Source organism: Elaeis guineensis, chromosome 1 (assembly GCF_000442705.2).
Source record: "Elaeis guineensis isolate ETL-2024a chromosome 1, EG11, whole genome shotgun sequence".
NCBI lineage: Eukaryota > Viridiplantae > Streptophyta > Magnoliopsida > Arecales > Arecaceae > Elaeis > Elaeis guineensis.
Window position 1 is genome coordinate 162,031,241 of NC_025993.2, and position 15,215 is coordinate 162,046,455.

The window sequence follows — 15,215 nt, forward strand, 5'->3', positions numbered from 1 at the left end:
ATGCTTGTGAAGAGCGATGAAGCTTCTCTCCATATCGATGATCTAGTAGAAGCTTTCGACATCTTGAGAAAATATCAAATAAAGTTAAACCCGACCAAGTGTGCCTTCGGGGTGACTTCAAGAAAGTTCCTCGAGTTTATGATGACAAGACGAGGCATCAAGGTCAATTCTAAGAAAATTAAAGCAATTCTTAATGTGAAGCCATTGACTTCTTGGTGAGATATCCAAAAATTGGTTGGATGCGTTGCATCTCTTAACCGATTCATCTTCCAATCGGCAGAATGATGCCTTTTATTTTTTAAAACCCTCAGACAAATAAAAAACTTTACCTGGACAGAGGAATGCCAAAAAGCTTTTGAAGATTTGAAGTTATATCTAAGTTCCCCATCTCTCTTGACAAAGTCGAATACAGACGAGGTGCTGCTTATCTAACAACATCCTTTGAAGTCGTAAGCTTGATGTTAGTTTGAGAAGAACACGAGGTGCAAAAATCCATCTACTACATAAGTTAGATCTTGCATGGAGTGGAAACAAGATACTCTTGGATCGAAAATATCATCTTTACGATTGTTACGACTATACGATGACTATGCCCCTACTTTCAAGCCCATTCGATGAAGACACTAATTGATCTTCCCTTGAGAACTCTACGCCAGCGGCCAGATACTTTCAAGAGAATGGTAAAATGGATAGTCAAACTTAGTGAGTTTGATCTTTCTTACAACCCTCAATCTTCAATGAAGGTCCAAGTACTCGCCGACTTTGTTGTTGAGTGCACATCGATCGTCGATAACGAAACTGAGAAGCAATCTAAAGAGGAAGCTTCGGAGCCGACGTGGATTCTGTATATAGATGAGGCTTCAAATGCTCAAGATTATGAGGTGGGCCTCATCTTAACCAACATCGATGGGATGGTAATCGAATACGTCCTTTGTTGCTCCTAGATTGATTTTGATGATTACAAAGCAGATTGAAGGGATACAAATATTTTTTATTTGAAAAATCTTTATGCTCTTCAGGGGCAAAAATGTAATTTTACCAAATCCTGATTTGATTGTATCATTTGGTAGAACAAATGATTTGTGATCTATTGGTGAAAATTCTATTATTTTTGGACTTATATTTTTGAAGTTATGAATGTTTGAAATGCATGAGTCGACTCATGAGTCAACTCATGGCACAATGAGCTGCTTGGCACGCTAAAATTTCTGTTGGCACGCTACTTTTTTGGCTTGGCACGACCTATGAGTCGACTCATGAGTCGATCCACAAGGCATGAGTCGACTCATGAGTCGACCTCTGCTGGTTTGGGCCAAAAAATCCAGAAACTCACATTTCTGGCTGTTGCAACAGAGGTCGACTCATGAGTCGACCCCTGAAGCATGAGTCGACTCATGAGTCGACCCCTGCGACGGGAATTATCCGCAACGACTAGTTTTTAACCCATTTTAGTTGCTTTTAATGCTCACTTTAAGTGCTCTAACAGCTCTTTTTCTGCCTAGAATGTTTTTCTTTATTTCTTAAAGCTATAAAATGTTTCAAAAGGTGGAAAACAAAGATGAGATAGACAATATACACAAGAGACATACAAGAGATTTTGAAAGAGAAAAGCAAGAGCATTCAAGAGGGCATTCAAGAGCATTCAAAAAGAAGATTTCTCAAGCCAACTTTTCAACCTTAATCAAGAGCTCATTTAAAGCCTTCAAGAAGCCTTCAATCAAAGCTCACCTACTCCTCAAGCGTTCATTCAACTCTTCATCCACTTTGAAAAATTCAAAAGGGGCTTCTTCATTTGAGTTAAGTGTATTTAATATTATATTCGCTCATTTAAGAGCTATTCTTGTACTTATTTGTGTTCTAAACTGTTTTACTCTTTGTGAGTAATTGTTTTTTTTTGGAGGGTTTCCAAAATAAGGGAGGTTGATCCGAACCTGAAATCGGAGTGTATTGGGTTGGCTTGTACCCAGAAAACAAGTGAACTAGCTTGGGATAGCTAGTGTCGGAGTTTCCGACGTTTGTATTCGGGTTGAATACAAGTATAGTGGATTGAAATTCTCAAGTAGGAGCTTGGGGAGTGGATGTAGGTGCAAGGTTGGCACCGAACCCTATAAATCCTTGTGTTTGTGGTGTGCTTTATTGTTTCTCTTTAATTCTTCATTATATCCTTGCATTCTTGCTTTAGGTAATTAATCTTGAACTAAAGTCTTTCTCCTCATTCATCAAGCTTTTGACAAATACTTTTCATAAGTAATTAGTTAAGCTTAAAATTTTTAAAACCCAATTCACCCCCCCTCTTGGGTTGCATAGCTGGGCAACAAGTGGTATCAGAGCCAGGTGCTCTAGCCCTTCTTTGATATAACAATCAAAGAGCCAAAGATCTATGGCAATCCATGTCGGTACTTCTCTAGCCGAGGGGCAATCCACCAACCGACCTCCACTTTTCAATGGGTCTAATTACACCTATTGGAAAGCTCGGATGAAGATATTCATACAAGCACTCGACTATGATATGTGGAGTATCATAGTGAACGGTCCTCACACATCCACCAAGATTATAGATGGTGAGGAGTCAACCAAACCCGAGAAAGAATGGGATGAGGTTGATAAGAAATTGGCACAATTAAATGCTAAAGCTATGAATGTTCTTTATTGTGCACTTGATGCAAATGAATTTAATCGCATTTCTACTTGTGCATCTGCTAAAGAAATATGGGATAGGTTAGAAGTAACCCATGAGGGAACAAATCAAGTAAAAGAGTCTAAAATAAACATGCTTGTGCATAAATATGAATTATTTAAAATAGAGCATGATGAGTCCATAACTGGTATGTTTACTCGTTTTACTGATATAATTAATAGTTTGAAGAGTCTTGGCAAATCTTATACTAACAGTGAGCTTGTAAGGAAGATTCTCAGGTCATTGCCAAGAACTTGGGAAGCCAAGGTGACTGCCATCCAAGAAGCAAAGGACTTGAACACTCTACCTCTAGAAGAGCTTCTTGGATCCTTGATGACTCATGAACTTAGCATGAAGCAACATCAAGAGGATGAAGTCAAAAAGAAAAGAACCATTGCCCTCAAATCCACAGCTTCACCTGATGATGAAACGGATGACACTGAAGATGAAGAACAGGATGAAGAGATGGCACTCATCACCCGAAGATTTAAGAAGTTTCTAAGAAAAAGAAAACAGGGGATGAGAAAGAAGTCATTCACAAAAGAGGAACAAAGCAAAGAGAAAGAGAAAGATCAACCCCTTATATGCTACGAGTGCAAGAAGCCGGGACATTTCAAATCCGAATGTCCACAACTGAAGAAAGGTCCCAAAAAGTTCAAAAAGAAAGCAATGATGGCGACTTGGAGTGCGAGTGATGACTCAAGCTCCGATGAGGAAACCTTAACAGAACAAGCCAACCTGTGCCTTATGGCACACGAAAATGAGGTAATTTCTGAATCTCCTAGTGAATTTACTTTTGAAGAATTGCATGAAGCATTCTATGATTTAATTGATGAATTAAAGAAACTAGGGATGAAAAACAAAGAACTGAAATTGAAAAATCAGTCCTTAGTAAAACAAGCTAAAAGACTTTCAATTGAAAAATCCACCTTGCTTCAAGAAAATCAAAGCTTAAAGAATGAAATTAACAAGCTGAAACCTATAGTAGATAAGTTCACCTTAAGTTCAAACAAACTAAATATGATTCTTGATAATCAAAAAGCTGTATATGATAAGGCTGGACTTGGTTATAACCCCTTGAAGAAACAAAAATTTCTGAAAAATATTTATGTAAATTATTCAAGTAACAAGTCTACAAATATTACTTGTTTCAAATGTGGTAGAATAGGACATAAATCATACACATGCCTTTTTAACAAATCTGCAAACACAACTATAAAGAAAATATGGGTTCCAAAAGGAACCATTTTGACTAACCAAAAAGGATCCAAGAAAGCTTGGGTACCTAAAACAAAAACTTGACTTTTGCTTGCAGGTGTGTCTAGCATCCCAAGGAGGAAATAGGAAATGATATCTTGACAGTGGATGCTCGAGACACATGACTGGTGATGAATCACAATTCATCACGCTTGATGCTAAGGATGGAGGGATGGTCACCTTTGGAGATAATGGCAAAGGAAAGATCATCGGGATAGGTAACATTGGTATCACTCCCTCCAAATACATTGAAAATATTTTGTTAGTTAAAGGTTTAAAGCATAACTTACTTAGCATTAGTCAATTTTGTGATAAAGGGTATAAAGTTATTTTTGAATCATCTGTTTGCATTGTGACTAGTCCTATTAACGATGGCATTAAATTTATAGGACATAGGCATGAAAATATTTATATGGTGGATTTGAATGATTTAGCCAAATTAGACATGCAATGCCTAGTATCCTTGAATGCTAAAGTTAATGAGACTAGTTGGCTTTGGCATCGTAGACTTACACACATTAGCATGCATTCTCTTTCAAAATTAATTAAGAAAGAATTAGTTCTTGGTTTGCCAAAACTGAATTTTGAAAAGGATAGAATTTGTGATGCATGCCAATTAGGTAAATAAACTAGAGTTTCATTTAAATCCAAAAATATTGTTTCAACTTCTAGACCTTTAGAGCTCTTGCATATGGACTTATTTGGACCAACTAGAACCACTAGTCTAGGAGGAAAACGATATGGTTTTGTAATTATAGATGATTACTCTCGTTTTACTTGGGTTTTCTTTTTGGCACACAAAGATGAAACTTTTCATATTTTCACTAAATTTCACCGAAAAGTCACTAATGAAAAAGGGTTTTCAATTAAAATATTAGAAGTGATCATGGAACTGAATTTGAAAATCAAGACTTTGAAAATTTTTGTGATGAAAATGAAATTGGCCATAACTTCTCTGCTCCTAGGACACCCCAACAAAATGGGGTAGTTGAAAGAAAAATAGAACCTTAGAAGAAATGGCCCGTACCATGCTTTGTGAAAGCAACATTCCAAGATATTTTTGGCGGAAGCAATTAACACAGCATGTTATATTTTAAATCGTGCTTTGATTAGACAATTTTTAAAGAAAACCCCCTATGAACTCTGGAAAGGAAGAAAACCAAATATTGCATATTTTCATGTTTTTGGTTGCCGATGTTTTGTATTAAATAATGGCAAAGAAAGACTTGGTAAATTTGATGCAAAATCAGATGAAGCAATCTTTCTAGGTTACTCCTCCACTAGTAAAGCATTTAGAGTTTTTAACAAAAGAACTTTAGTAGTTAAGGAGTCCATACATGTTGTTTTTGATGAATCTAACGATCTTCCTTCAAGGAAGAATGAGGGTGTTGATGATGCAGATCCACTAATAGAAGGTATGAAGGAGATCACTCTGAAAGATTCAGCAACTCCAGAGGACAAGGATCAAGAAGACAAACAAGATGAGAGAGGTGAAGAAATTCAAGAACAACCTCAAGGTACAAATGACCTACCCAAGAAATGGAGGTATGTTCACAACCACCCTAAGGAGTTAATTATTGGTGATCCTATGCATGGGGTAAAAATCCGTTCTTCACTTAGAGATGTATTTAATCATTGTGCTTTTGTATCTCATCTTGAACCTAAAATTTTTGAAGAAGCTGAAAATGATCATAATTGGATTAATGCAATGCAAGAGGAACTTAATCAATTTGAAAGAAATAATGTTTGGACCTTAGTATCAAGACCTAAAAATTATTCAATAATTGGCACAAAATAGGTCTTTAGAACAAATTAGATGAGCATGGTAATGTAATTAGAAATAAAGCAAGACTGGTTGCTAAGGGATATAATCAAGAAGAAGGAATTGATTTTGATGAAACCTTTGCACCTGTTGCGAGATTAGAAGCTATTAGACTTCTACTTGCATATGCTTGCTTTATGAAATTCAAATTATTTCAAATGGATGTTAAAAGTGCATTTTTAAATGGATATATTACTGAAGAAGTATATGTAGAACAACCCCCTGGATTTGAAAATCATGCTTTTCCTAATCATGTCTTTAGACTAAATAAAGCTTTATATGGATTAAAACAAGCACCTAGAGCATGGTATGATAGGCTAAACAAATTTTTACTAAATAATGGTTTTTCAAGAGGTAATGTAGATACAACCCTCTTTATTAAGAAAAATCAAAATGATATGCTAGTTATACAAATTTATGTTGAGACATAATTTTTGGATCTACTAATGAATCCCTTTGTCAAGACTTTGCTAAGCTTATGCAGGGGACTTCGAGATGAGCATGATGGGAGAACTCACCTTCTTCCTCGGACTCCAAATCAAACAATCAAAAGAGAGAATCTCCATCACCCAAAGCAAGTACACCAAGGAACTACTCAAAAGATTTGGAATGGAGAACTCCAAACCAATTGGCACACCAATGAGTCCCTCATGTAAGCTTGACAAGGATGATGAAGGTAAATGTGTAGACTTAAAATACTATAGAGGTATGATTGGCTCATTATTATATTTAACTGCAAGTAGGCCTGATATCATGTTTAGTGTTTGTTTATGTGCTAGATATCAATCTAATCCTAAAGAATCTCATTTGAATGCTGTTAAAAGAATCCTTAGATACTTAAATGGTACTCAAACTCTAGGGTTATGGTACTCTAAGGACTCACAAATTGATTTATTAGGATTTTCAGATGCTGATTTTGCTGGATGTAAATTAGATAGAAAAAGCACAAGTGGAACTTGCCTATTTCTTGGAGTTAACCTAATCTCATGGTTTAGCAAGAAATAAAATTCGGTGGCACTGTCTACGGCTGAGGCCGAATACATTGCAGCCGGAAGTTGTTGTGCTCAAATCTTGTGGATTAAGCAACAACTCGAAGATTTTGGAATCAAACTTAATGAAACACCAATAAGATGTGACAACACAAGTGCCATAAATCTATCTAAAAATCCAATTCAACACTCAAGATCCAAACATATTGAAATAAGACATCATTTTATAAGAGAACATGTTCAAAACAAAAATATAATTCTTGAATATGTTTGCACTGAAAATCAATTAGCTGATATCTTTACAAAGGCCCTTAGTGAGGATAGATTCTGTGAAATTAGGAGAAATCTAGGAATTCTTGATCCATATGCCTAAATTTTTCTCAATTTTCAAGAATTGATGTCAAAAATTCTTAGAGCTCAATTTTCAACATCTATCCTGGTCCCAAAAGCTTAAGTTTATCATTCTAAAAAAACTTATCTTTGAGCAAAACTCTTTCTCCAAAATTTCAAATTTTTCTAGAATTTATTCACATTTTTTTTGAATTTCTGAACTTCATGAGTCGACCCCCATGAGTCGACTCAATGGCAAACTTGTTATTTTTCAAACTTTCCACGGGCTCATTGTTTTTATATGGGATCCTGTTCGTGAGCCGACCCATCCTTTCATCTTCCTCCTTCCAAAAGCCGACTTCCCCATTTTCATTTGCTCCAAATCCAAGGATCTAGCTCGAGGCACTTCTCCCTCCTCCTCTCCACCAAAAATTGCCACCTTGGAAAGGGATTTTTGTGCTTTCTCCCATTGTTTGACACGGTTGGAGCGTGCCCTAGCACTCCACCGTTCTTCCCAAATCCACCTCTTTTCTCCACCAAAATCCCTCTTCACTCTCTTGTGATCCCTCCTCCACTCATTCACTTGTTCCTCCAAGTCTCCTTGCCTGCTACTGTAGTGAATATGGCTCCGAAGATGAAGCTTCCCCAAAGAAGAAAGTCAGTCCGTGAGCTTGAAGAAAATATCCGAAAGAAAAGGCAAGCTACTCAGTCTTCCACTGCTCCCACTCCAGCTTCAGTATCTGCTCAAGGTCCCCCTCAATCCTTCCTAAGCCCCAGTAAGAATCCTCTATCTGATAGAAAAGTTAAAACCGGAAAGAATATAGATTTTCGGTTCTTTGAAAAAGAGGGTTTTACATTTGCAACCAAGATTAAAAACCAAGGATGGGGTTTCTACTGCTCCCTTAAGGAAGTCACCTATGTTGACCTAGTTAGAGAATTCTACCAGAATCTACATTATGGAAATGGGTCGGTGACTTCAACAGTCAAGGGTATTGATATTTGCTTGGATTCTAGTATATTGGGAGAAATACTTCATTTACCTAGTGAGGATTACTCTTATATGGAACTCCCAGTAAAAGAAGAGGGGATCAGTGTTATTCTAGGGGGAACTTACTCAGGGAGTTTAAATAAATTGGAAGCAAAGATTTTGTCCATTGAGATGAGAATCCTGCATCAGATGGTAACGAAGCTCTTCTTTCCTAGGAGTGGTAGGCATGATTTACTTTCCAGCAGAGATGTATGTATCATGTTTCATGTCATCACTCAGACCCCCCTGAACCTTCCTGCACTTATGATAGAGGCCATGAGAGAGACTTTGAACAGATCCAAGGCACACTTGCCTTTTGGTATGGCCCTTACTCGAGTATTTAGGAGGTTTGGAGTCAGCTGTGAGGGGGAGGCATCTACTAAGCTCTCTCATGTGGACACTTTCAACCAACACACCCTGCACCGAATGGGATTTACAAAGACTGATGGTGGTTGGATCAAGGGAGCTGAGGAGAGAGCTGGAGAAAGAGCTGAAGATAGAGCTGAAGACAGAACTGAAGACAGAGCAGAAGAAGAAGGTCCACCATCTCCTGTCTATGACTTCAGGGCAGCATCACCAGATATCCAGTTCATTCCTGATACAGAGGCTGGCCCTTCAGAGTTTACTAGGATGCCCACACCAGTGTATCAGCCAGAGAGCATAGCACCTCAATCAGAGTTCAGACTGGCTGACGATCAGATCGAGCAAATATCACAGCGTGTGGCTTCTTTGCTATCTAGTCAGTGGAGCAGTACTACTTTTGCACCAGGAGCCACTTCTTCTGATCAGACCATGACTCCCACATCTCCACTGTGTTTCAGATGATATCAGATCAGTCCATCCGGATTCAGCAGCTTGAGGACACCGTCTGGAGACTGACGGCAGAGTTCTTGACTTGCAGGGGCAAGTCCTTGCTTTGGCCCATCCTCAGTCACAGGAGTCCACTATTGAGGTCACAGACCTCACTGCAGAGGCTGGCAGGCTCACAGGAGCACTGGAGGGTGGATATGAGTTACTGAGGAGAGAGATCCGAGGATCGAGTGAGCATGCATCCACTCAGTTCACTGCTCTACTTCAGTCTGTTTTCAGAGCACTGAACGTATTTGATTCCATCAGACTCACCCTTTCTGTTCAGTCCTTAGCCTCTCAGCGTTCTCAGCCTCCCAGTTCTTCTCGCTCTCCTGCTCGTGCCAGAGGCAGACGGGGTAGAGGACGCACTTCTGGTCGAGATCCATCAGCTCCTCATCCCATATCTGATGACTCCGATCCTTCTAGTCATGATCTTTACTAGATCCTAGGTGTTAGTGTCTTGTTCTAGGATCTGTATTTTGGGGCCATGTATTGACAATTAGCTGGTTGACTTTTATATTATGAACTATGTATTGAAATAATTATGGTTTTATGGTATCATCTTTTACTTATATTTCTACCTTTTGTAATGATGTCGATCATATTTTGGTTATATATATTCTTCTTGTTGAAATATTGTCTTCTCTTTGTTGTTGTTTGCTGTTAATAATTGCTGTATTAAGGGGGAGCAAACATCTATGATAAACTCTAATGGGGGAGAAATTAAAGAATGTTTCGAAAAAAAGAGGAGTTAACCATGTTTGATGATGTCAAAAAGGGGGAGAAATTAAACAAAAAAAATCCATCAAAAGAAAATCATAAATTATGAGCAATTAAAGAAAAAGCAACCCATCAAAAGCAAAACTACAAATTATGAGAAATTAATGAATGAATTGGAGAATTTAAAGAACAATATCAAAAGTACAATGCTAAGTACAATGCAAATAAGTAACTTTGAAATTACTTCTTTAAATATGCTCTGATATACTTCAAAATTCCAACTTGCTCTGATACATCTTTTGAAATTCAACTTGCCTTGATACATCTTAAGAAATTCAACTTGCCTTGATACATCTTAAGAAATTTAACTTACTCTGATACATCTTAAAATTTTTTAACTTGCTCTGATACATTGTAAAATTTTTTTTGATAACATTGTAAAATTATTTTTCTTGCTCTGATACATTGCAAAATTTTTTTTTCTCTTGCTCTGATACATCTTAAACTCAAAATGATCTAATACACTTTCCAAATCAACTCTTAAACATGCTTTGGCACACATAATTATTTTTTGCTCTGATGCTAAAACTAAAATCAAATGAGAATGAGCAAATTTTCAAAATACAGCTTGATCTGATAACAAAAATAAGTTTTCTGCTCTAACACCAAAATCACATAATCCAATGAGCATATCTTCAAATCTTTAAGTAAATGGGCAAACTATTTTTGCATATGACCATTCGTATCACATGCCAAAAGAATCATACTCTTTTCAAGCATATACATCTATAATGCATTCTTTTAAAATTTATGATTCACATAAATGCTTTTGTTCAAATGTTTTGTCATCATCAAAAAGGAGGAGATTTTGCTCCTAGATTGATTTTGATGATTACAAAGCAGATTGAAGGGATACAAATATTTTTTATTTGAAAAAGTCTTTATGCTCTTCAGAGGCAAAAATATAATTTTACCAAAATCCTGATTTGATTGTATCATTTGGTAGAACAAATGATTTGTGATCTATTGGTGAAAATTCTATTATTTTTGGACTTATATTTTTGAAGTTATGAATGTTTGCAGTGCATGAGTTGACTCATGAGTCAACTCATGGCACAATGAGCTGCTTGACACGCTAAAATTTCTGTTGGCACGCTACTTTTTTGGCTTGGCATGACCTATGAGTCGACTCATGAGTCGACCCACAAGGCATGAGTCGACTCATGAGTCGACCTCTGCTGGTTTGGGCCAAAAAATCCAGAAACTCACATTTCTGGCTGTTGCAACAGAGATCGACTCATGAGTGACCCCTGAAGATGAGTCGATCATGAGTCGACCCCTGCGACGGGAATTATCCGCAACGATTAGTTTTTAACCCGTTTTAGTTGCTTTTAATACTCACTTTAAGTGCTCTAACGGCTCTTTTTCTGCCTAGAATGTTTTCCTTTGTTTCTTAAAGCTATAAAAGGTTTCAAAAGGTGGAAAACAAAGATGAGATAGACAATATACACAAGAGACATACAAGAGATTTTGAAAGAGAAAAGCAAGAGCATTCAAGAGGGCATTCAAGAGCATTCAAAGAGAGGATTTCTCAAGCCAACTTTTCAACCTTAATCAAGAGCTCATTTAAAGCCTTCAAGAAGCCTTCAATCAAAGCTCACCTACTCCTCAAGCGTTCATTCAACTCTTCATCCACTTTGAGGAAATCCAAAAGAGGCTTCTTCATTTGAGTAAAATGTATTTAATGTTATATTCGCTCATTTAAGGAGCTATTCTTGTACTTATTTGTGCTCTAAACTGTTTTACTCTTTGTGAGTAATTATTTTTGTTTTGGAGGGTTTCCAAAATAAGGAGAGGTTGATCCGAATCTGAAATCGGAGTGTATTGGATTGGCTTGTACCTGGAAAATAAGTGGACTAGCTTGTGATAGCTAGTGTCGGAGTTTCCGACGTTTGTATTCGGGTTGAATACAAGTATAGTGGATTGGAATTCCCAAGTAGGAGCTTGGGGAGTGGATGTAGGTGCAAGGTTGGCACCGAACCACTATAAATCTTGTGTTTGTGGTGTGCTTTATTGTTTCTCTTTAATTCTTCATTATATCCTTGCATTCTTGCTTTAGGTAATTAATCTTGAACTAAAGTCTTTCTCCTCATTCATCAAGCTTTTGACAAATACTTTTCATAAGTAATTAGTTAAGCTTAAAATTTTTAAAACCCAATTCACCCCCCCTCTTGGGTTGCATAGCTGGGCAACATCCTTCGATTCGCTTTCAAGACCTCCAATAATAAAGTCGAGTATAAAGCTTTGATAGTAGGGCTAAAAATAGCCAAAGATCTTGATGTAAAATGATTGAAAGTATTCACCGACTCTTAATTGATAGCTAGACAATTTCAAAGAGAATAAAGGCTTGAGATTTTGTCTTGCTCAGGTACCTTCAGAAACTCTGATCTCTTCAAATGAATTTCGACTATTTTGAGATCTTCCATATCCCTCGCTCAGAAAATATCCGAACTGATTCTTTATCTTGACTCGTGACTTCTGGATGCGATGAGTTGGGTAAAATTTTTGTTGAGCATCTGGACAATCTAAGTATTGACATCGAAGAAGAAATTCATCAAGTCCAAGTCAGTCAAGAATCGAGTTGGATCGATCTATTCATCGAGTACCTGACTGACAGAACTTTGCCTACCAATCTTACTGAAGCACGTCGGATAAAATGATTAGCAACTCAATATGTACTGATCAATAATCAACTTTATAGAAGATCAGCGTCTCTACCTTTACTCAATTGTCTTCGTCTTTTCGAGACCGACTATGCTCTTTGAAAAGTATACAATGGCATCTGTAGTAATCACTTGGGGGGTAGATCATTAGTTTATAAAATTTTTTGATAGAGATATTATTGACCGACTATGAAAAAGGATGCTGTCAATTTAGTATAAAAGTGCAACCAATGTCAAAGATTTGTCAATATCTAAAGACTTCCGTCAAGTCATCTCACAACCATTTTGATACCTTGACATTTGATCAATGGGAGTCGACATACTTGATCTGTTTCCACCCACCAATGGACAAAAAAAAATTATCATCATTGCCATCGACTATTTCACTAAGTGAGTGGAAGCTGAGCCACTGGCACAGATAACTGAAAGAAAAACTATAGATTTTCTATGAAAATCAATCATTTATCGATTCAATCTATCTCGAGTAATCATCATCAATAACGGTCGATAATTTAATAACATCAAGTTTGAAGAGTTCTATATGAAATATCAAATTATTCATAAACTTATATCGATTGGACATCTACAATCCAATGGAGAAGTCAGGGTGACCAATAGGATAATATTACAAGGCCTAAGGACAAGATTAGGATAAGCCAAAGGTCAATGGGTTGATGAACTCTACAGCATACTTTGGTCTCATCGATCTACTCCTCGAATCCCAACTGGAGAAACTCTTTTCAAACTGACGTTTGGGACAAAAGCTGTAATCCTAATGAAAATCGACATACCGTCAACTCAGATAAAGCAGTATGATAAATTAATTAATTCGGACGAACGATGCACCTACTTGAATTTGCTTGAAAAACTCGGAGATAAGCTCAACTAAGGATGGCATCATATCAATAATGGGTAGTTCAGTATTATAACTTTCGGATCAAGCTCAAGATCTTTCGAGTAGGAGGCCTTGTCCTTAGGAGAGCCAAAGTCTCCAAACCAACAGAGCAAGAAAAATTATCTTCAAATTGGGAGGGCTCCTAGAAAGTTTCAGGTATACTTTGACCAGGGCATATAAAATTGAGAACTTTGATGGCACAGAAATCTCTTAGACTTGAAATATCGAGAATATACAGATGTATTGTCAGTAAGACTATTTGATTTGAATAATTCTAAAATTTCTTTTCTATGTTGCTGTGTCGATAGGTTCACATATTTGGTAATTCATTGAATAACATAGTCGACTAATGTCTAACCATACGATTATATTGTTGGCTAATAACCGACGAAACGTTATTAGGCTGACACCCGACTAATAGAAAAACAAAATAAAAGCTAACATCCGATTAGTTAATTTGGAGATTAAAATATCCAAAAAGTGGTTAGTCGGCCTTCGCTCGACTGACTAAGGATCAAACGATCCAAAATAAATTAGAGAAATCTTCTCTCACCAAGTGTATTCTAATAATTGATTCGAAGGAATGATCTACGATAGTTGAGTAATTGACTTAATTTTTTTTTTAAGCCAATCCCATCTGTTACAATCTACAAATCTTTGTCGACTATCATACTTAGATATTTTACGAAAGTGGATGAACTTGAAAAGATAGAAGCATTGCATTAGACAAATTTGAAAAGGAGATTATTTTTATTATCAAAGAGTTTAGTACATGATCGATCAATAAAAGAAAAATACAAAGAGTTTAAGGATGATCTTCTAGGTCACCCGCCTTCTCGTTGCTTCCTGGACCTTCTTCTTCGGGGGCATCATCAAGCTGTAGCCCGCTCAAATCCAGTTTGGGCTGGAGACGACTAATGGCCCTCTTGCAGTCCTCGAAGCCGACTCGATAGGTGACCATAGAATCTTCGATGACTTCATCCTCAAACTACTGGAATGTTCGAAACTCGATCAGTGTCTGAGAAGCTGCTTCCTGGGTCCAAGTTTCCGCCACCTATAGCTTTTCCTTTGCCTCCTAAGCGGCTTTCTCAGCATCCTATCTTTTGCCCTTTTCTTATCAAGGGCAACCTTCGCCAACTCCATCTCCTTCTTGAAGTTGGCTTTCAACAAGTTTAGCTCTTCAGTATTCTTCTTCAGCTGGGGCTCTAGGTTGGCAGCTTTATCCTAGGAAGGAGCCAACTTGATCTCCAGCAGAGCAATCCTTTTCTGATACTTCTTCCGCTCCTTGACAGCCTGAAGAAGTTCCTTAGTGACCTCGATCCAAGCATTGACAATTTGGGCCTTGCCTTCTAGCTGACGGTTGAGCCGTCCAAATGTGGTCAACCCTTCATATAAAATAGTTGCATCATAGGCCAGCTGCAAAACAAGAAGATGAATTCTATTAAGTCTACATTTTGGTGAAAGGAATGATAATCAAATATCTGAAAGATAGTAAACTCATCAACATTAATGATGCATAGGAGCCTGATATTATCTCTTCGACTGGACGGATCTTTTTTTTTTCTCAATCAACAAAAAGCATCACCGTTTTCATCAACTCTCCGACATATTGATGACCTCAGAGCATCATATCAGTTGCCTTAATGTGCATGTCGAGGATGATGTATGCCTCTTTAGAAGAATCCAAAGGGCTAAGTTTGGCGGTATATGTGGGGGCATTGGAGCCCTCCCCCGACCAATGTCTCAATGCACCACCGTCTGGTTGGCATCTGACTCACTCTACATTGGTAGGGCCTGGATCGCACCGATGAACCTAGTCGGGGCTTCGCTGATTACGACGACATCATCATTTTGTTCGGCGGACACGACTAGTACCAGTGGTGTGGGTGAAGTCTGTTTTGGTGGAGGAATTTGGGGTGGTGATGG